Raw genomic sequence first — 24,606 nt, forward strand, 5'->3', positions numbered from 1 at the left:
TTCTAGATTTAAATAAAAGATAATAAAAGCAAATCAAAATATTTTCTGTTTAAACCTGTGAGGAAAGAAAATAGGTTAATCACAAATAAAGCCACTTGTCACCTGAGGAAAAAAAATAGTTGAACAGGTAGTGAGCGTTTGACTCAGAGAATAAGATATTGATTTTAAATATAATTTCTATAACCATGTAAGTCTAATACATTCCTATGTATGAAATGCAACACATTCACATAGTTCAAACAAATCAATCAATATTCGCACAAAAGATAATTTGAAGCATGCACACACCCATGTATAACATCGATACATATATGGGAGCTGATCTCCTGTACAACTCTCTTAATCTAATACCTGCCAGTGAGGTCAACTCAAGCTGGACTTTGCTTAATAATCCAAGTGTGGGGGTTAGCAAGATCAACTCAAAGTTGTGCTCACCTCGACTTATCCATATATAAGAATCGGGTCCCAGCGAGTTAAGCTCTAGCCGTGACTACCTGATAAGTGCATAATTTATTAATTTTACTCCCATCACATTTAGTGTTTTTAGTGTGTTTTTATGTTTAATTCAGTTGGTTAACATATATTTATCATTTAGGCATATTTTTAGATAGTTTTGAAATAATTGTGTTAAATGGAGAAATTTTTAGCATTTGATCTTTGCTATATTTTTCAGGTGTTTCTAAAGTTGTGGATCTCCAAATTGATTGCTGTTTAATCCATTGAAAAGCTAAGATAGAGCACTTCAAATGATAAAGAGGGACCAAGACCCAAATCAGTCTCCAAGATTGACAAAATGAGCTATGGATTTATTGCAAAAGCCTAGACTCGATGGGTCACGACCAGTTTTAGTATTTATTTTGTATCTGGAGTTTTAGATGTCTAAATGAAGCAAGGCTAAGCCCAATTAAACCTTAAGAGCCACCTCTACAACTTCTATGAAGGGCTAGACGAGAGATGAGGCCATTTTAATTGTCAAAAATGGCAATGAATTCATCATAATGGGCTGGACTGTCTGACTGAACTAGTCTCGATTTTTGGGTCATAACATGGGCTGTAGACCTCGGATTTGAGTCCATGAGTACCCGTTGGAAAGCTAAGAAATAGGGCTACAACTTTCCTGAAGAGGGCAGAGGTAGATTCAGAAAGAAAATTGCTGAAAATCTGCCTTGATTGCAGAAATGTGAATGCAGGCTGAAAATCTGTATCTTGAATTTCAAAACCTTTCCTAGTTTGGTTTGGTTCCTATCTTTGGGATTAGGTTTTTTTAGTATAAATACGTCTTTGGGTAGCGACTAAGAGCATCCCAATTCAGACCTTCATTCTCCATAAACACCATTCAGCAGCCTCTCCATTCATCTTTTAGAATTCTTCTTTAGATTTCTTTATTTTATTTTTCTGTAAGCCATGAACATGAGTGGCTAAGTTTTTAATTCAGTTCAAGGAATTCAAGTTCTTATGTGTGATTTGTAAGACCAGGTTCTTAATTTAATTTATATCTGTTTGAATATCTATTATTTTCTGATTTAATTGTTTTTGATCTGTTGAATGATTTGCTAAAAAGACCTATTAGTTGATTGTTTGATTTGATCAATTACTAGTTTATCTTCATAATCCGTAATTGTTGTGTAAGATTGAGCATGAGTAGCAATTAGGTTTTATTGATTATGATCCAAGTTTTCGATAATAACCTAAGGAAACAATAGGATGGATTAAATAATTTATGCTTCATAAATTGTTGTTCAGCTTAACTACTTCCTTTTCTTAAAGCAGTTATTAATTTGATGAGGCTTGCTTAATACCAACTCAGTTAATAATTAGAGTCAATAAGAGTGTTGGGCTCGAATTGATGAGTATAGGGAAGTCAGGGGTTTACTTCGCTGTTTGGTAAATCTACATTAAGTATTCAATAAGAGATAATTGTATTTCTTTTGTCTATGATCAAATCAATGCATTGGAATGTGAATTACCTTGGACTGAAGTTTGTTTAAATTGAGATTTTCATATTTAGTTCTTGAATTTCTGATTTCTTCTGATTTTGTGTTACGACCCCCCCCCCCCCGGCCCCAATCTTTATTTCTTTCATTTTCCATTACACACAAGTGCACGAAAATTAATAATTCAGTCTCTAGGGTTCGACCTGGATTTACCACTTGCTGCAGAAAATATTTCATTACTGGTAATTTCAGTTAATTTAATTTTTGATGGATTCGACACACATCAACAATTTTAGTGCCGTTGCCGGGGACTGAAGTTTATTTGATTTCGTGTTTTTGGTGTTAGATATTCTGTTATTAATTTTATTTGTGAGTTGTTGCTATTTTCAGGTTTTTGGAAAAGAAAAAAAATATATAATAATTACAGTGTTACTATTCATTGTTACTGTTCATTAAGGATTTTGGTTGAATTTGGAGGGCGGCCCATACCTATTTTGACGAAAACGACGCTCTGATCAAGACCAATCAATCTATAGGATTCTATGGCCCCACCCTCTCGAGGCCAAATTCCATTGTTTTCTAGGGTTTTGAGGCATTTTTTTGTTTTTACTTTGATTTTTTTTTTGTTTATGACAAGAATTTCTCAATCTGGTGAGTTGATCTTTGATCCAGAAGTAGAAAAAATAGCTAAACGGTTGAGAAAATTGGCTAAGCAAGCTAGGCAGATTCCAAATACATCTGAAGGAGTCCAATCTCCAAAAGAGCTAAGTTCGAATTCGGATTCAGAGTCAAGTTCCGAAAAGGAGACCATGGCTGCTGCTAGGACTTTGAAAGAGTTGGCTACTCCTGATCTAAACCAACAGCCTTTGTGTATCCAATACCCTGCTTTAAATGTTGCTTTTGAGTTGAAATCTAGACTAATCCATTTGTTGCCTAAATTTCATGGTCTTGTAGGTGAGGATCCACATAAGTATCTAAAGGAATTTCATGTTACGTGTTCCAGCATGAAACCTCAAGGAGTTTCAGAGGATTAAATCAAGCTTCGAGCTTTCCCTTTCTCACTGGAGGGCACAACTAAGGATTAGTTGTATTACCTTCCTTCTGGATTTGTCAACTCATGGAATGGGATGAAGCAGATATTTCTGGAGAAGTATTTTCCTGCTTCTTGTGCTGCCAACATAAGAAAAGAAATTTGTGACATCCGGCAGTACAATAGAGAGAGTTTGTATGAGTATTGGGAGAGATTTAAGAAGCTGTGTGCAAGCTGTCCCCATCATCAAATAAGTGAGCAGCTTTTGATTCTGTATTTTTATGAAGGACTTCTACCAATGGACCGCAGTATGATAGATGCTGCTAGTGGAGGAGCTTTGGTTGACAAGACACTAGAAGAGGCAAGGAGGCTGATTGCTAATATGGCAGCAAATTCTCAACAGTTTGGAATGAGAATGGATCACACACCTAAGAAGGTTAATGAGGTAAGTACATCTAACCTTGAGAAACAGATTTCTGATTTAACTTCTTTGGTGAGGCAGTTGGTTGTAGGGAAAATGCAAACTATTAAGGTATGTGGAATTTGTTCGGGTTCGGGTCATGCTACTGACATGTGTCCTGCATTACAAGAGGATGAATCAATGCAACATGCTAATGCAGTAGGAAATTATGGACAGCATGCAGTAGGAGATTATGGACAGCCACAATGCAGGTATGATCCCTTTTCTAATACTTATAATCCAGGATGGCGAGATCATCTCAATTTGAGTTATGGGAATCAACCGGTGCAAAACAGATACCAGCAGCAAAGACCACAAGTGAATCAACCACTTCCACCTCCGCCTCCCTCAAATCAAGGTATGTCACTTAATGAAATTGTTAAGGCTTTGGCTAACAATACCCAACAGTTTCAACAGGAGACCAGAAATAGCATTCAAAACATAGAGAGGCAGATTGGTCAGTTAGCCTCATCTGTGAGTAAGTTGGAAGCTCAAGGTTCTGGAAAACTCCCATCACAAACAGTCATGAATCCTAGAGAAAATGCAAGTGCGATACTGTTGCGGAGTGGGAAAGAAGTTGATAATCAGACACCACATGAGCCAATAAAAAAGAAGAAGCAAGGAGCAAAAGAGTCTGAAGTTCCTGAAGTTGAGGTAAATACTGAACCTAAACTGAATAAGGTTAATAATTATGTTCTTCCTCCATTCCCCTGCAGGTTGGCTAAAAATAAGAAAGAAAAACAAGAGAAAGAAATTTTTGAGACTTTTAGAAAGGTGGAGGTGAATATACCTTTACTTGATGCGATCAAATAAGTTCCCAAGTATGCTAAATTCCTTAAGGAATTATGCACTACAAAGCACAAGTTGAGGAATAATGAGAAGATCAGTGTGGGAGAAAATGTGTCAGCATTAATTCAGCGAAAATTACTCCCTAAGTGTAAGGATCCAGATTCGTTTTCTATTCCTTGCAGAATAGGTGATTCTAAATTTGAACGTACAATGGCAGATTTAGGAGCATCTATTAATGTTATGTCAAATTTAATTTTTCAAACTTTAAATTTGGGTCCTTTGAAAGAAACCAATGTCATTATTCAGTTAGTTGATCGTTCTAATGCTTACCCATTTGGAGTGGTTGAGGATGTGTTGGTGCAAGTTGGAGAATTGATTTTTCCTACAGATTTTTGCATTGTGGATATGGAGGATAGTGTTCCCACATCAAAGTCAGCTTTGATTTTGTTTGGAAGACCTTTCGTCAAAACTGCTAAGATAAAAATTGATGTGGATGATGGTACCTTAACTATGGAGTTTGATGGAGAGACTGTCAAATTTAATATCTTTAATGCCATGAAGTATCCTACTGATGATCATTCTGTCTTTTCTATTGATGTTGTTGATACAATTGTGCAAGATGTCTTTGAGTTAAGCATGGAGGATGAGTTAGAAGTGGTGATTAGTCAAGGAATTCAAGAAATCAGTACCAATCCACCATTAAGTGTAGAGGTTCAAAAGGCAGTGATGGCAATGCAGTCATTACCTCCTGTTTAAAAAAGGTATGGAGTACCAAAGATCAACTTACTTGTATCTCACACAAAATTGTTACCTTCTGTTGTGCAGGCACCAGTCCTTGAACTCAAGCCTTTACCTGAGCATTTGAAGTATGTTTACTTGGGAGACAATGAGACACTTCCAGTTATCGTCTCAAGTAATTTAACAAAAATTGAAAAAGACAGATTGATTAGGGTTCTGAGACTACACAAGGAAGCAATTGGATGGACAATAGCTAACATCAAAGGTATAAGTCCATCAGTGTGCATGCACAGGATTTTACTGGAGGATGAGGCTAAACCAAGTAGAGAAGCTCAAAGGAGATTGAACCCACAAATGATGGAGGTTGTGAAGAAGGAGATTTTAAAGCTACTGGATGCAGGAGTTATTTACCCAATTTCAGACAGCAAATGGGTAAGTCCAGTCCAAGTAGTGCCAAAAAAATCAGGAGTCACTGTGGTAGCAAATCAAGATAATGAACTTGTTCCAATAAGGATTCAGAGTGGATGGCGAATGTGCATAGACTACCGCAAGCTGAATTCAACAACAAGGAAGGACCACTTCCCACTGCCATTCATTGATCAGATGCTTGAGCGGTTAACAGGTAAGTCTTATTTCTGCTTTCTTGATGGATTTTTTGGATATAATCAAATTGTGATTGCACCGGAGGATCAAGAGAAGACTACCTTCACTTGCACTTTTGGAACTTTTGCTTTTAGAAGGATGCCCTTCAGGCTTTGTAATGCACCTGCCACATTTCAGAGATGCATGATGAGCATATTTTCATATTACATTGATACTTGCCTTAAGGTATTCATGGATGATTTTACTGTGTATGGTGATTCATTTGATGCATGTTAACATTATTTAAATTCTGTTTTTGAGAGATGCATTGAGAAAAATCTTGTTTTAAATTTTGAGAAGTGTCATTTTATGGTGGAACGGGGGATTGTTTTGGGTCATGTTGTCTCTAGTAGGGGTATTGAGGTGGATAAGTCTAAAATTGATTTAATTGTGAACTTACCCTACCCCACAACTGTGAGGGAAGTACACTTTTTTTCTTGGTCATGCAGGTTTCTATCGCAGGTTCATTAAGGATTTCTCTAAGATAGCATTGCCTTTGTCTAGACTCTTGCAAAAAGATGTATTGTTTGAGTTCAGTGAAGAGTGCAAGGAAGCTTTTGATAAATAAAAATCTGCATTGACATCTCCCCCTATTATCCAGGTTCCTGATTGGACAATACCGTTGAAATTATGTGTGACGCAAGTAATTATGTAGTGGGAGCAGTTTTAGGGCAACGTGTTGGGAAGCTCTTTCATGTGATTTATTATGCATCCAGAACACTCAATTCAGCTCAGTGCAATTATTCTATGACCAAAAAAAAGTTTTTGGCTATAGTTTTTGCTTTAGATAAATTTCGGTCATATTTGCTTGGTTCTAAAATAATTATCTTCTCTGATCATGCAGCGTTGAAGTATCTCTTGGCAAAGAAGGAAGCAAAACCAAGGTTGATTAGATGGATCCTTCTGCTGCAAGAATTTGATCTTCAAATCAAGAATAAGAAAGGAGTTGAGAACTTGGTTGCAGATCATTTGAGCAGGTTAGTGACACAAGAAGATCCACTTCCTTTACAGAAACTTTTTCCTGATGAGCAGTTATTTAAATTGCAAGGTATGATCCCTTGGTATGCTGATTTGGTGAATTATTTGGTTACTAAGGTTGTGCCTTTTGATTTGAGTAGAGCTATGAAATAGAAATTGAATTGTGAGGCTAAGTATTATGTGTGGGATGACCCATATTTGTAGAAATTTTGTTCAGATCAAATTATTAGGAGATGTGTTCCTGATAATGAGATTCAATCTATTCTTGCTTTTTGTCATGCCTATGCACGTGGAGGTCATTTTGGACCCAAGAGAATAGGTCGAAAAATATTAGATTGTGGTTTTTACTAGCCCACTATATTTCGTGATTCATATTTGATTTGCAAAAATTGTGAACAATGTCAAAGAACAGGAAGTTTAACCCATAGGAATGAGATGATTCAGAATCCAATACTTGTTTGTGAGATTTTTGATGTGTGGGGTATTGATTTTATGGGTCCATTTCCTTCTTCTTTTGGCTTTGTTTATATATTACTTGCTGTTGATTATGTCTTGAAATGGGTGGAAGCCAAAGCCACCAGGACTGATGATTCTAAAGCTGTTGTAGGTTTTGTCAAGTCAAACATTTTTAGCAGGTTTGGAGTTCCTAGAGCTTTAATCAGTAACCGGGGCACACATTTTTGTAATAGAACTGTTGAGGTATTGTTGAAGAGATATGGTGTTTACCATGGAATATCTACAGCTTATCACCCTTAAACAAGTGGACAAGTAGAGGTGTCTAATATAGAGATCAAGTCTATTTTGGAAAAAACAGTGAAGCCAAATAGAAAAGATTGGAGCCTTAGACTTGATGATGCTTTGTGGGCTTACAGGACTGCTTATAAGACACCCATAGGTATGTCTCCTTACAGATTGGTATTTGGTAAGTTGTGTCACCTTCCTATTGAGTTAGAACATAAGGCCTATTGGGCTGTTAGACAATGTAATTTGGATTTGGATACTGTTTGTGTGGAAAGAAAATTACAATTTCAGGAATTAGAGGAAATTCGACTTGAGGCTTATGAGAACTCTAAGATCTATAAAGAAAAGACCAAGGCATTCCATGACAAACTAATTCTAAGGAAGCAGTTTGTGGTTGGACAAAAAGTTTTATTGTATAATTCAATATTGAAGCTGATGCCTGGTAAGTTACGTTTTCGTTGGATTGGACCCTTTGTTGTTACTAATGTGTTTCCTTATGGTGTAGTTAAAATTCAAAGTTTAGGAACTAATAGGGTGTTCAAGGTCAACGGTCATAGACTCAAGCCATTTTATGAAGGGTTTCAGGAGCATATAGTGGAGGAGCTCAAATTGAGTAACCCAATTTATGTGGACTAAGGAGCTTTGCCATGTCGAGCTGACGATGATAAACAAAAACGCTTCTTGGGAGGCAACCCATGGGTGGCTTGTTAGCCACAATCAGATTTGTTTTCTTTCCCTTATTTTATTTCCTAGCATTTTTTTTCTTTTCTTTGCTTTTGCATTTGGGCTTTACATTGGGGACAATGTAAGTTTTAAGTGTGGGGGAGGAGAAAAGTGTGTTGCTTCAATTTTTTTTTGCATAACAATAATAAAAAAAGAAAGCTTGATTCATGATTCTATATTAACTCTCGAAGAGAAGTGCTTTGTCCTTGAAATGACTTTTCTATTTTAAATTGAATTTTTGAGATTTTAGGCAAGGTAATAGTAACTTTAATAATGGATTTTCCCTCTTCTCCATATCATAGAGCAATTTTTTTTCTGCATAAATCATTTAGGCTTGATTTAATGTTGAAATAATTAGTTATGTGTGCTTTAAACTAGTGTCATGCATATTTCAGAACTTTGTTTAATCTATCAGGGCACTTTATAATATGTTGATGCATAAATTGGGAGAAATAAAAGGTTGAACTTGAAAATTGCTCCGCTATTTTAGTTAAGCAAACTAACCAGGGGTCTTCATGAACCCCATATCAATTCTCAGGCCAAAAGCTAGCTAGGATATAAGTAAGATACTTTTCTAAAGGTGACGGTTGAAATAAAAAAAAAAAGTAACTGTGACAAGAGAGAAGTACCAATATATATATATATATATATATATATATATATATATATATATAAGGGGGCATTTCTAAGATTTGCAAAGTGCTATAATGGTTGTGCCTTGATAAATTAGCATTGTTTTTTGGTGTGTATTGACTTAAAATTTTATGGAACTTTAACTGTGTGAGCTTAATTGATTTCAAGCCTTTTGTTTTGTGTTGGAAAATTATTGATATATTGGTATGGTGTTGATGGAATTTATTATGATGGTTATTACCTTACTTGCTTCTTCTTTCAAACTTTTAATCTTTTATTAGAGAATGTTGTGATAGGGTGAAGTTAAGGAACTTCTAAATGGAGTTGATTAAGAGTTTAAGTCATGCATGAGGACAAGCATGGAATAAGTGTGGGAAAATTTTATAAGTGCATAATTTATTAATTTTACTCCCATCACATTTAGTGTTTTTAGTGTGTTTTTATGTTTAATTCAGTTAGTTAAAATATATTTACCATTTAGGCATATTTTTAGATAGTTGTGGAATAATTGTGTTAAATGGAGAAATTTTTAGCATTTGACCTTTGCTGTATTTTTCAGGTGTTTCCAAAGTTGTGGGTCTCCAAATTGATTGCTATTTAATCTATTGAAAAGCTAAGATAGAGCACTTCAAATGATAAAGAGGGACCAAAGCCCAAATCAGTCTCCAAGGTTGACAAAATGAGCTATGGATCTATTGCAAAAGCCCAGACTCGATGGGTGACGACCAGTTTCAGTATTTATTTTATATCTGGAGTTTTAGATGTCCAAATGAAGCAAGGCCAAGCCCAATTGAACCTTAAGAGCCACCTCTACAACTTCTATGCGGGGCTGGATGAGAGATGAGGCCATTTTAATTGTCAAAAATGGCAATGAAGTCGTCACAATGGGCTGGACCATTTGACTAAATCAGTCCTGGTTTTTGGGCCATAACTTGGGCAATAGACCTCAGATTTGGGTCCATGAGTACTGGTTGCAAAGCTAAGAAATAGGGCTACAACTTTCCTGAAGAGGGCAGAGGCAGATTCAGAAAGAAATTTGTTGAAAATCTACCTTGATTCTAGAAACGTGAATGCAGGCTGAAAATCTGCATCTTGAATTTCAAAACCTTTCCTAGTTTGGTTTGGTTCCTATCTTTGGGATTAGGTTTTTTTATTATAAATACATCTTTGGACAGCAGCTAAGAGCGTCCCAATTCAGACCTTCATTCTCCATAGACACCATTCAGCAGCCTCTCTATTTGTCTTTTAGAATTCTTCTTTAGATTTCTTTATTTTATTTTTCTGTAAGCCATGAACATGAGTGGCTAAGTTTTTAATTCAGTTCAAGGGATTCAAGTTCTTATGTGTGATTTGTGAGACCATGTTCTTAATTTAATTTATGTCTTTTTGAATATCTATTGTTTTCTAGTTTAATTGTTTTTGATCTGTTAAATGATTTGCTAAAAAGGCCTATTAGTTGATTGTTTGATTTGATCAATTGCTAGTTCATCTTCATAATCTGTAATTGTTGTGTAAGATTGAACATGAGTAGCAATTAGGTTTTATTGATTATGATCCAAGTTTTTGATAATAACCTAAGGAAATAATAGGATGGATTAAATAATTTATGCTTCATAAATTGTTGTTCAGTTTAACTACTTCCTTTTCTTAAAGCAGTTATTAATTTGATGAGGATTGCTTAATACCAACTAAGTTAATAATTAGAGTCAATAAGAGTGCTGGGCTCGAATTAATGAGTATAGGGAAGTCAGGGGTTTACCTCGCTATTTGGTAAATCTATGTTAAGTATTCAATAAGAGATAATTGTATTTCTTTTGTCTATGATTAAATCAATGCATTGGAATGCGAATTACCTTGGATTGAAGTTTGTTTAAATTGAGATTTTCATATTTAGTTCTTGAATTTCTGATTTCTTCTGATTTTGTATTACAAAATCCCCCCCCCCCTAAATCTTTGTTTTTTTCGTTTTCCATTACACACAAGTGCACGAAAATTAATAATTCAGTCTCTAGGGTTCGACCTGGATTTACCACTTGCTACAGAAAATATTTCATTACTGGTAATTTCAGTTAATTTAATTTCTGATGGATTCGACACCCATCACTACCCATCCTACCCATATCCATATCCACACCATACTCACGCCAACACACACACATACAGCTCCAAGTTATCTTAAGGCGACATCCACAAACAAATTCAATAATATATACAGCAAAGGAGTATGCCTAGCATTTAACTAATTATATACATACATATAAGTGAATGCATGAGCATGCTTTGAATATAAATTTATGATATTGAAATTACAAATAAAATCAATATCAAACTCACAGTGCAGGCCAATGCTTATTGGTTCTATTGAGAATAAGAAAATTATTGATTTGGATCACCTGAGCAAACATTCCAAAGAACTATCAATAATAAACCAACAATAATTAATTAAAGAAATTAAAGACTTCCTAGGTTTGTGTTGAAAGTTCGACAGAGTTTCCCCTATACCTAGGACCTAACCTCCCTGCAAGAAAAATCTCATTTATATCTCAACAATCCAAAGGCCTCAAGTCCATAACACAACATAACACAATACAACATAACACAATACAACACAATGCCTATTTAGGGCCTACAAGCACTTAATCTAAGTCCATATCTCTAATCTCTAGTTTGGGTCCTTAACTCTTCTACAATCCAATTAAAACCATAATCTCATAAGCTCTTATTAAAATATTATGGTATAACTATAATTCGGTTCATCCCTAGAATTTCAATTCCATATTAAATTTCTAATAAAAATTTGATAGTATTCTCTCTTAAAATTGGACTAAACTCTCTATCATAAAACTCAAATCCACAATTCAATAATTATATCAACTTATACAAATTTTCAACTTGTACCTTCATACAAATATTAATTTCAATACTTCATACCCAAATCTCAATTAAAACATTTCACAATATTTCCATATCACCAAAAATCCAACTAAACATTTGTATTTGTTTCCCAAAAATATTCCACAATCACTTAAAAAGTCATTAAACACTATATAATTTCTCAAAATAATTTTAGTTCTATCAAAATAACATATTCAACTTAACCCAATCCGTAATACCAAAATTGGTAATTTGTACATTCAAATTTATATAAAATATTTTAACCATTAGATAAATTCCAAATTTTAACCATATGCTCAAGACATCCAAATACAATATCAATAAAATTTTTAGCATCAAATCACCTTTACATTATGAGATATCAAAATATTCATCCAACCCTTCAAAATCTAAATTTTTGAGAAATCATTCTTAATCAGACAACTCATACAAAATAATTTATATTTCTTAAACCACAAGTTCAAAATTCACAAAATTTTATCACAATAGCCCAACATCCTAAAGATTATCTCTACCAAATTTCATAATTTTCTAATCATCCTAACTATTTATTTTCCTCAAATTTTAGTAGCCAAAATTCAAAATTTCAAATACAGACAGCCTATGTTTAACAATTTATTTTTCCAAATCCAACAGTTGAAAAATTACCAAATTTTAACCATAACTTTTACACATATATACCTCAAACATATCCAAAAATTGATGGTGAAAGATACATCAAACTCACCTGGATGGAAAACAAAGTTGTTGCCCTTGCTTAACCCCTGTTTTTACTCCTATTCATTATCTTCCTCCCTTTCTCTCTCTAATTTCTTATATTTCATACCACTCTCCCTCTTTTCCCCTTGTTGGCATCTGTCTTTGCTAGAAAAATCTCAAAAATCTGGCCATTCCCTCCCTTCTTCTTCTTTTCCCTCTTTCTTCCTTCTTTTTCTTTTCTTCCCCTTTTCTTTCTCTTTCCCGATTCTTCTTTCTATCCCTTTTTTTTATCTGTTAGAGAGTTGTGCCAACTGTCCCTCTTTTAAAACAAATTTCATTTTTATCCTTAAATTCTCCAAAAATCCTATTTTTCACCCCAAAGCTTCTAAAGCTTTTCTTTCAAGTCTAATTTTAAATTAAACTTTTCTCCCCAAAACTTTATAAATTTTATTTTTATTTCTAATGATAACCATATTTATTTTTTTTTATCAAAAATTGGGGTGTTACACGTACACTAAAGAGAATAGGGTTGCCCTCGTGGATGTTCTTGCATTCGTGCGATAACTCCAAAGAGCATAAGAAAGTTTTTTAGGCCAATACTTATAAGTTTCAACCATTTTTCTTAGAATGGTTTTCACATTATTGTTTGCTGCTTCTACTGCTCCATTAGTCTGTGACCTGTATGGTGAGGACTTGTGATGCTTAATCTTGAATTCGGCAATTAATTCTAAGAAATCACCTTTGAACTGGTGCCATTATCTAATACTATCTCATGGGGTACCTCAAACAAGTAGATCAAATTTTTTTGCACAAACTTGCTCATTTGCTTGGCTCCTACTACTTTATAAGATTCGACTTCAACCCACTTGGTGAAATAGTCAATTGTCACAATGATAAATTGATAGGCGTATCCGCAAGTATACAGGTCGTCTCAAGTAATAGAGTGATGAGTTAAGTATCGTTCCCATGAGGATTTGCCGTTTGAGTATCAAACTATGAATGAAGCGATTATTTGGGCTAATAATTGATGAATAAATGGTAAATGTAAATGAGCAAAGTAAATTGATTAATCTAATTGGAATGGGAAAAGAGCAAACAAATAAATTCTAAATCTAGTTTGCAATTAAACTAAATTAATAATGGATAATTTAAATCAAAGTCTAATTATGTTAAAAGTGATTCCAAAGTTGGGGGTTTATGCATAAATTAATTGGGATTTGTCTTGGGTATTCCAATTTTTAGGGAAAAATAGAGTTTGAAGGTGATTGATTCTAAATTCCTTTGATATCTTTTTCAAGCAAATCAAAGTGTGTTCTAAAATAATCAAACCTACTTTCGTATGTTATTTGATTACTTTAAAACCCATGAAGTTTTGTAACCAATTATTAATTCCTCTTAAAATCCTAGTTTATTTCTAAATCTAGGTAATTTTAAGTTCCAATCCTTGATTATCTATCAATGACTTTCATCTTTCGGTCCTTCAATTAAAGATTAACACAATACCCAATGGGTACCAACATTAGGCAAGTAAATCAAGCACACAAGGAAGGAATCAAAACTCATATTTATATAAAATATGGAAATAACCAGTCCAAATCCACAAATTAATCTAAAACATATTTCTCCAACTCTGAAATCTAAAGAGTTTTCTTACTCATATTGGTATTTACAAGAAAGATTGATGGAAAAGTAAAGAAAAACATGATAAGAGGACTAAAAATAGAAAAACCCAAGTAGAAAAACCCAAAACTCTTATTTCTAGAGCTCCCAAAGATGGTTGCAGTAGCTCCTCCCTCAGAAAAATGGCGTCCACCTCCTCTCTCTATTTATAATTTTTTTCTTTTCTTTGTTTCTTCCCGTTTCCTCTTGTGGCAAAAACTAGAAAATGATGATCTTATATGGTCCCAAAAAGCTGCCCTAAAAGTGAATAAGAGCCAAGGAGTAGATAGGAAATGAGGTGTAGAAATATCCAAGTCAGTAGAGTCATTCACGTTTTGGGCAGTCTGCTTAGGATACTGCTTACCCTAAGCAGTTTCTTCAGCAAATTTCGGCCTGTGGTTGCATTGTCTACTTAGGGTTAAGCAGACCCTTAGCAAATCTCAGAAAACTTGGAGTAAAATGGACTTTTTTGCTCATGCTTGACTTTCAGCTTGACTTATGCTGCACCTTAAGCACTGCCGCTTACCCTAAGCAGGATCTTAAGCAATTCTCAGTAGGTTTTGGAGTAAGAGCTTGAATATGTAGAATTTAAGCCGTGCTTGACTTTCAGCTTGAACAGGCTTAAGGTTAAGCTTATATGACATACCCTAAGCAACATCATAAGCAAAGTCTCAAGTAAATTTCGGCTAACTTGCTCTTTCAAGGCTTGATTTCTTCAACTTTCCTCCATGCTTTAAGAACTTCAAATTTCTTCAAATCACTTCCTAATGCACTCATTGATCTTCATTTTGCCACAAAAAAAAACTATCAAAAACAACAAAATTACAAAAATCAAATATAAAGTATCTAAAGTTAATAAATAAGCTAAAATAAAGCTAAAAACATAAAATATACTAAAATATAAGGGCAAAATGGATGCAAAACTACCCTAAAATGCCTATATGAAATGAGTATAACAAATTCCCCCAAACTCAAACCTTTGCTTGTCCTCAAGCAAATTAAAAATAATTAATGCAATTTGGGGTACCTTACCTTAAATTTATGAAAATTACTTATCCAAACTCTCAAGCTTACTTTTAGCCACCAACAAACCATATACCCATTTTTAAGGTACAAAGAATTCAATCCTTACTAAAGTTATCACCGCTTAGCCTTGGGTCAATTATCCATATTATCAAGCCCAAACCAATCAATCAGAAAAAATAATCATGCCTAAATAGACTATAGAGTAATTCATAAACTAAAGTATCTCAAATAATAATAGAAGTAAATGAATGGATTAATGATATCCCAATCCCATAGGCAATTCTCCTATTCTAATCTCCACTAATGTAGCAAAACACTATCAAAAGATCAAAAGGACTTTCAAAGGTTGTAATGGGGCTAAAGGGGTGATAATGTGGCTAACAAGGAAAGGATAAATATAACAAAATATGAGAATAATCAAATTATTAAAAGATTACGACACAAATTTTTTTTTTTTTTGAATCAGCAAATGGGAGAAGGAATTTTACAACTATTCACAAATGCTAGCATATAATTTTAAAGCTCTTGGAGGGACTACATAAATAACATTGACTTTGAATTGCAATTGTCCCTTTTAATTCACCCCCAAACTCATTTCTTTGTGTACTTGGGTGGTGAATTACTTTACATACCATAATTGAATTTGCTAGCCTCTTTTTTTTTTTTTTTTAAATGTGTCTAGCACTCAAAGAATTATTCTCATAGAGGATAGGTAAGTATTTGGATTTATTGCTAGGCATTAATGTGGGTTCCAAAGAAATGAAAGGGATAAATGTAGGCTCAAATTGGTTCCAAAGGGAAATTTTAAAGTGAGGTTGGCTAAGGCTAAAATATGGGTTTAAAATTCAAAGAATGCCTAGATCATTTCTTTCTCAAGTGCATGCTATGATTTCGCCTTGAAATGTTTAGAAAGATTGTTCTAGGATTTGTGAGACATCAATTAGCTACTTCTCACCCTAGAGTTTTCTCTAGACACTCAAAGTCAACGCAATTGATTGGGTGGCTCTTGGCTAAGAAGATATAAACTAAGGCAAGAATCTAATAACTTTGCACCTATCCAGAACTTTCAATCCATCAAACCCTTCTAAAAGTAAGCTTAATTGCTCTTCAAAGTAATTCTCAATCCTCTAAGGATAAGGTAAAAATTTATTTTTATGATATGCATGATCCTAAAATGAATGTGTAAATCAAATTAGAGCTAAGTATAATCTATATGAAAACTATATGCAAATGTATGTGTATGAGTATAGACATGTGTGTGGTATATGTATAAGTGTATGGATTATGTATATATGAATGAATGAAATGCAATAAATGAATGAATGAAAATTTTAAAGAAAATTTTAAAAATTTTGCAAAAATTTTGCCCTCACCCCCAAACTCAAATGAAACATTGTCCTCAATGTCTAAAATGAATGCAAAGATGGGCAAAATTGTGTGAACTAATCAATTAATGAAATATATACAATTAGGGATTAAATCAATATAAGCTCAAGAATTCCAAAATTAGCTCAAAATGATATTAACAATGAAGCTTTAGAGAGAAAAATGTGAAAAAGTATCCCCAATGTATGAATTTACAATGCTTAAAAAGTTGCATAAGATATTGCTTAAGGCTAAGCGAGGTTTGCATAAGGTTAAGCGAGATCTTAAGCACTGGGAACATGTTAAAAATAGAAAGAACTGCAAGTGATCCAGTACCTCATGATGAAATTAAACAGATTTGGCTGAAGGTGAACTATGCCACTCATTAATATCCACAAAATTAGAACTGAATAAAGGAGACAGTGCAAAGATAATGTGTACAAAGGTGTAAAATAGGAGCATTCAAAAAATAACTAGATTCACAACTATAAAAACACATAGGATAGTAAAGCAAGAGAGAATAAGCCAAAGAAAATGTGTGAGTGTGAGTACAACCATAAAATAAGATAAATCACAACTATTACTAAAGTTTGAAGTTTAACAAACAAATAACAAAATGAAACCAAAATCTGGAACAAACACAGAAACAAATACAGAAATAAAAACTAAATCTTAGATAAAGCCTAAAGTATTGTTATACTAAAGAAGCTGCTGCTACTATTATTGCTGTCAAGGCTTTGTTGCTGCATCAGAGTCTGCTTCAGGTTCTGCAGTAGTTTCATTGTGATTTAAAGCTTCAGAGGCAGTCTCCAAGTTTTCTGTGAGGTCCTTCATTTGCTGGAGCATGTCTTGGCCCCAATGATATAAATTGTTGAAAGATTGGACCAATTTGCTGTAGAGCTCCAACATTTAAAGTTACTGCTGCTTTTGCTTCTTTTTAAGAGATGAAAATCTCTTTTTAAGCTTCTTTTCTAGCCTCTTCTGCTGTGTGACCTGCTGCTGACCCAGAATATCAATTTTAACTTCTAAGCTCTTCAAGGTTGCTAGAATATCTGTGGTGTTAGGTGAGGGAGCAGATGGTTGGGCAGTGAAGCTTGCTACTTTAGATTCTAAAGATCTTAGGAGGGACAGAATATCTACTGAAAACTGCTGGGCAGTGGCTGCTTGGGTGCTGCCATAGGTTCTGTTAGTGCAAAAGCACTTGGTGCTGCAGACCCACTAGCATCAGCATGCTGCTGTAACAACACATAAGTATGCCCTTTCTTCTCACAAAGATCCATGTGAAGCAACATTGTGTTGTCTAAAAAGGACTCACTAGACACTGGCAGTAGCTTATGTAAACTAGCATCAAAGCCAAATGAATTGGCTATAGCAGTTATATAACCTCTAAAAACTATGCTACCTGTGGTGTGTTTTGTGACAGTTTGGTGCGTCTTATGACAGTTTGGTGCCAATGAGTGGCTAGGAAAGGGGCTGTGCTAACTAGTTTTCTCTCCTTTATACACCACAAGAAAAATAAATCTTTAGCACCCACAATGCTATTACTGTGTCCCCTACCTAAGACAGTGTAAGAGATAAATCTATAAAGGTATTTTAACACAAGATCCACTATCCTAGTGGCCTTTGCTGTCCTCTGCCTATAATAACCTCCATAAGGTGCAATTTCTTTCCAGAATTTAGCAGGATCATAGATGATTTGTTGCCACTTAATGCTCTTATAGCCAGTATCCTGAAAACCAAAAATTACACTCATAGAACCCATATCTAACTCCCTATCAATGCCAGCACATCTAAAGCAGATTAAGACAGTAGGTTTGAAATTCAACCTTAGGGAACTCAAAAACTCCAAAGTCAAATCTTTATACACTGGTTCCCTAATCCTAGCAAACTCAGTCCAATTGACAGCATCTAAATAAGCAAACACAGAGTCATAAATTCCTAAATCTTTTAAAATCTGCTCATTCATATATTTATTTGCTGAAATGGGCTTAGAGGCTAAACTCTCACAAGCATTTTTCATATCTATGTCTTTAAAAGCCCAAGGTAATGGAGAAGGTACCTCTTTTATATCATCGATAGATGCTGAAGGTGCTGCTGGAGCATTGGCAGGCTAGGGAGAGGCTAAGGGTGACTGAAATATAGGAAGTGGAGCCACTGGTGATGAAATTGGCGATGATGACCTAGTTCTTTTACTAACTGGTTCGAAGGAAACCCTAGGTGAAGAGTCGAAGTCCAAAGAAATAGAGGGGTTCCCTTTTCTTTTTACAACGAGGCATCCTTGGTTTTACCCGTAGTCATTTTGGTTTTAGTTTTAGGTTTGGCTTGAGTTGGCGCAGGTTCAGGCATTAGTTCTTGAATTTGGGTTTCGATAATGGGTGTTTCAATTGGGGTTTCTATGGCAAGGGCTAGGATGGGTGTCTCAATAGCGGCTTCATTTTGTGGTGTCAGTGGTGTCAGCAGAATGAGGGAGGGTGTTTGGTTTTGGGGTAGTGGTGGTGAAGATGGTGGAGGTGATTATGGTGGTGGTGGGGTGCTCAGTGGTGACTGTGGTGGCAGCGGCAGACTGGGACTAGGGTTAGGGTTAGCAGAAGGTGAAGATGGAGTAGCCATTTTCAATTTAGCAGAATGTTTGGATTTTCTGAGTTTGTGGGTAGACCAAATCTTGGTTCTCACCATTTAATAAAGAGGAATAATCTCTTTAACTTCCCAAGAATAGCCAGAAGAGATGGTGGAGGGAGTAAGAGAGTGCCCTGGTTTATCGGGAGTGAGAATGGAATAAAAGTGGTGGAAATTTGGGACTTTCAAAATTTAGAGCAGACAATTGGTGACTTGGGGTAATGCTTGGGGTTAAACATGGATTACAAAAGGTATAGCTTAGGGTAAACACATAGCAATTACTGAACTAAAGATTCTAGTGTTGCTTAGGGTTAAGCAAAAATTTGCTTAGGGTTAAGTAGGAGTTGCATAGGGTACAGCTTAGGGTAAGCAATACCTCCAGCAAATTTCGGCAGGTTCTGGGAAATTTTGTGACTTCACTTACCAAAAATATTCTAAATGCTATGGAATACTATCATGACCCTCAGCAAATCTCAAATACACATAAACACCATAAAATTGAAGAATTTTAGCTCATCATCTCTCATATACTTATCAAACATAATACAACCATGAGGGAATTGAAAGGCAAATAGCTCAAATTAGGCATGGATTGTGATTACCCTTTTGCTAACTTAATGAAATGGTCTTATTCCTAAGCTTATACCCAAAGAACATTTTCCATAACATTTGAGACAGATTTCAAGCATTCAAAAATTGCAGAAAAGATATAAAGATTGACCTCTTAAGCAGCATAAACAATAGTGTGAATAGTAATATAAACAGTAACTTAAACAAAAACATGCAAATTCTAACAGACTACAAAAACTCTGTATGCACTAAAATGTAAAACTCAACAAATACTAATTTTGCACTCCAATAAAGCTCACATCGGTCCTAAATATCAAAATTGATCCTCCCTTAAGTTGCATTTCACAAAAATGTACACAAGACACAAAGTCAGACATGTGTTATCAAGTAGATTTCAATATCAACAGTTTAGCACAAGTTTAAAAGTGTTACTGTTCATAGGGACTGGATAAGGTGCAGAAATTTGCTTTATACTTGCTCCCTTTTAATTCTTTCTTTTTGCTACAATTGTCAATTCGCCCAATCTTCGTGAATGACCTACAAAAGATAAACAAATGTCACTTTTGAGTTTAATGAGGGTAAAAACTAAAATGAGATGAAATAGAAAATTAATAAACTATAAAAGGATATGCTTTGGTTATCTCCCAAGAAGCGCTTATTTAAGGTCTTAAGCTTGACCTTCCACTCCAAATCACCTAAATATCCCCAGATGGGGAACTAAACCATGAAACCTCTACAACCTTTTATGTGTGCTCTCCAACAATATAATGCTTTAATCTCTGCCCATTAACTTTGAAAGTACCTGAGGTTTCATTCCCTATCTCCACAGCTTCATATGGATATACCTTTGTAACAGTGTAAGGCCCTGACCATCTTGACTTCAATTTTCTGGGAAATAACCTTAACCTAGAATTATATAAGAGAACAACATCCCCTTCTTGAAATTCTTTCCTCCTAATATGCTTATCATGCCATCTCTTAGTTCTTTCCTTGTCAAGCTTGGCATTTTCATAAGCATCCAATCTAAGTTCCTCAAGTTCATTTAATTGCAATATTCTTTTTCCTCCTGCAGTCTTTAAGTTAAAATTCAGTGTCCTTATGGCCCAATATGCTCTATGCTCCAACTCCAAAGGTAAATGACAAGCTTTCCCATAAACCAATCTAAAAGGGGTGGTGCCAATGGGAGTTTTAAAAGCTGTCCTATAGGCCCAAAGAGCATCATCTAACTTTAGTGACCAATCTTTCCTTGAACTATTCACTGTTTTCTCAATAATTCTTTTCAACTCTCTATTTGAAATCTCCACTTAACCACTAGTTTGTGGATGGTAAGGTGTTGCAACCTTGTGCTTTACTCCATATTTTTGTAATAATCTCTCAAATTAATGGTTGCAAAAATGAGAACCTCCATCACTTATAATGGCACGTGGAGTTCCAAATCTTGTAAAAATGAACTTCTTAAGGAATTTGATCACAACTCTAACATCATTAGTTGGAGATGGTATAGCTTCAACCCATTTGTTCACATAATCTACCCCAACTAAAATGTACTTGTGTCCAAAGGATGATGGAAAACGTCCCATAAAATCAATGCCCCACACATCAAATAGTTCCACTTCCAATATGTTTTGGAGGGGCATTTCATTTCTTTTTGAGATATTTCCCATCCTTTGACACCTATCGCATGAATTTACAAACTTTCTTACATCTCTAAACATATGCGGCCAAAAGAACCCTACTTGAAGAACTTTTTCTGCAGTCTTTGTAACACTTATATAACCCCCATAAAGTGAAGAATGGCAATCTCTAATAATATTCCCTATCTCCTCATCAACTAAACATTTTCTAATCAACCCATCTCCACATCTCTTAAACAAAAATGGCTCTTCCCAATCATAATCCCTCACGTCAAAAATAAATTTTTTTCTTTTGCTACCATGTCAGATCAGGTGGAAGGATTCCACACACCAAATAGTTCACAAAATCTGCATACCAAGGGATTTTTGCACTCATGATTACCAACAGCTGCTCATTAGGAAAATAATCATCTATTGAAAGCTCTTTCCCTAAATTATCTCCTTATTCTTGCCTCAATCTAGACAAATGATCTGCTACTACATTTTCTACTCCTTTCTTGTCCTTTATTTCCAAGTCAAACTCTTGAAGGAGTAGTACCCACCTTATTAACCTAGGTTTGGCCTCTTTTTTCTAAAGGAGATACTTGATAGCTGCATGATCTGTGCACACTATTACCTTAAACCCCACAAGATAGGACCTGAATTTATCTACTGTGAATACCACTGCCCCAAACTCTTTCTCTGTAGTAGAGTAATTTATTTGAGCATCATCTAAGGTCCTTCTCGCATAATATATTACATACAGCTTCTTATCTTTCCTTTGTCTCAAAATAGCCCCAATGGCAAAATCGCTAGCATCGCACATCAACTCAAAAGGTAATGACCAATCGGGTGGTTGCATAATAGGAGCAGATATCAAAGCTTCCTTTATCCTGCAAAAAGCATTCATACAATCAGTCTCAAAATGAAATTCCACATCTTTACTCAATAAATTAGTAAGAGGTTTAAAAATCTTAGAAAAATCCTTGATGAATCTCCTGTAAAATCCAGCATGCCCTAGGAAACTCCTTACTCCTTTCACAGATATCGGGGGTGGCATTTTCTCAATAATTTCTACCTTTGCTTTGTCCACCTCAATACCCCTGTTTGACACAAGATGTCCCAAAACAATTTCTTCTTGTACCATAAAATGGCACTTTTCCCAATTCAAAACTAAATTAAACTCTTCACATCTCTGCAAAACTTTAGACAAGTTAGATAAGCATTCATCGAAAGATTTACCATGCACAGAAAAATCATCTATGAACACTTCCGTAATATCCTCAATCATGTCAGAGAATATGGACATCATACATCTCTGAAATGTAGCTGGGGCATTACATAATCCAAATGGCATCCTTCGATGTGCAAAGGTACCATAGGGACATGTGAAGGTGGTTTTATCCTGATCATTCGGATGAATAGGGATCTGAAAGAACCCTGAATAGCCATCCAAGTAGCAAAAATAAGAATGATGAGCTAATCTCTCAAGCATATGATCTTTAAATGGTAATGGAAAATGGTCCTTTCTAGTTGCATTATTCAGCTTCCTATAGTCTATACGCATTTTCCATCCAGTTACAGTCCTAGTAGGTATTAGTTCATCATTTTCATTTTTTACTACTGTGATGCCTCCCTTTTTGGGTACAACATGAACTGGACTTACCCAATTGCTATCAGAAACAGGGTAAATGATACCTGCATCAAGCAATTTCAAGATTTCTTTTTTTCACAACCTCTTTCATATTTGGATTCAATCTCCTTTGTGACTCTCTAGAGGCTTTATGATCATTTTCCAATAAAATTCTATGCATGCACACAGAAGGATGTATTCCTTTAATATCATCGATGGTATAACCAATTATCTTTCTATGCTTTCTAAGAACTCATAATAATTTTTCAACTTCACAATCATTCAGTTTAGCACTAACAATCATAGGATATGTAGAATTTTGACCAAGAAAAGCATACCTGAGATTTGTTGGAAGAGGTTTTAACTCTACCTTCGGTGCTTCACTTTTTTCAAGCATTGATGATGAAGTTGTATCTTGCTTTAAATCTCCTATCTTCTCAATACTAGCCATAGGCAAAGGTGGATTTCCTTCCAAAGTTTAAGCATATTCTGCAGCTTCTTCAATCTCATCCCCCTTTTTGATGTTGTAAACCAAACAAGCTTCTAAGGGATCTTCAGGATGTTGCTTTTTGAGCACTTCTCTAACCACTTCATCTGTCACATCAATTCTCAAGCATGAATTTGAATCATCTTTCTTTTTCATTGCTTGAAACATATTAAATTCAACTTTTTCTTCCCCAACTTCTAATGTAAGCCTTCCATTCTTTACATCAATCACAGCTCCAACAGTAGCAAGGAAAGGTCTACCAAGAATAATAAGAATGTGTACATCCTCCTCCATCTCCAATATTATAAAATCTACCGGTATGAAAAATTTTCCAACTTTCAGAGGAACATTCTCAATCACCCCAATTGGAAATTTAATAGACCTATCTGCTAACTGTAGTGAAATGGTGGTAGGCTTCATTTCTCCAATCCTCATTTTCTCATAGATAGACAATGACATTAGACTAACACTGGCTCCAAGATCACATAAAGCCTTATCTATACTGATATCTCCAATGTGACATGGTATGAAAAAACTACCGGGATCTTTCAGTTTGGCGGAAGCTTATTTTGCAAAATAGCACTACTTTCTTCTATGAGAGCTATGGTCTCAAATTCTTCCAACTTCTTCTTGTTAGACAAAATCACCTTCAAAATTTTAGCATATGAAGGCATTTGTGCTAAGGCATCAGTGAAAGGAATAGTCACATGCAAAGACTTCAATACCTCCAAAAACTTCCCAAATTGTTTATCCAACTTTACTTTCTGGAACCTTTGTGGGAATGGTAAAGGTGGAATGTAGGCTTTAGGTGCTACATATTTAGGTTCTTCCTCTTTACTCTCTCTCTCTTTACTTCCTTTTTCTTCCACTGAATTCCCTATCTCAGCTTCAATTCTAACTTCAACTTTAATTTTTTTATCTCCTTCTCTATTTTTCTCTTCTTCAATTTTCTTTTCAATCGTTTTATCTCCACTCTCTAATATTTTTCCACTTCTCAATGTAATAGCCTTGCAATGCTCCCTTGAATTTTCTGGTTGGCTAGGGAGCTTCCCAAACGCTTTGTTGTTTGAAGAGCTAGCTTGTTGAGCTATTTGATTCTCTAACATCTTGTTGTGGGTTGCCATTTGATCTACTTTAGATGCTAATTGAGAAATCATATCTTGTTGACTTTGATGGCTTACAAGTAGAGTCTCAATCATAGCTTCCAATCTAGCTGTCTTGTCTGATTGTGCTTGTTGTGGTAGAGGCTGTTGTGGTTGTGGTAGAGCAAGTGCATTTTGAGGTTTAGGAATTCCAGGAGGAGGACCTCTATTCTGCTGAAAATTCTGATGTTGTTGATACCCAGAAGGTTGCTGAAAATTTTGGTGTTGTCCTT

General features: G+C 35.0%; 1 non-coding gene across 1 annotated transcript; it reads right to left on the reverse strand.

Annotated features, from left to right (window-relative positions):
- Positions 1-3,109: 3,109 nt before the first annotated feature.
- On the reverse strand, positions 3,110-3,216 carry LOC131174278 (small nucleolar RNA R71). The gene has a single exon (XR_009144526.1). It is a non-coding gene; the product is annotated as a small nucleolar RNA R71 (small nucleolar RNA).
- Between the last annotated feature and the right edge of the window lie 21,390 nt (positions 3,217-24,606).

Source organism: Hevea brasiliensis, chromosome 15, assembly GCF_030052815.1.
Source record: "Hevea brasiliensis isolate MT/VB/25A 57/8 chromosome 15, ASM3005281v1, whole genome shotgun sequence".
Lineage (NCBI taxonomy): Eukaryota > Viridiplantae > Streptophyta > Magnoliopsida > Malpighiales > Euphorbiaceae > Hevea > Hevea brasiliensis.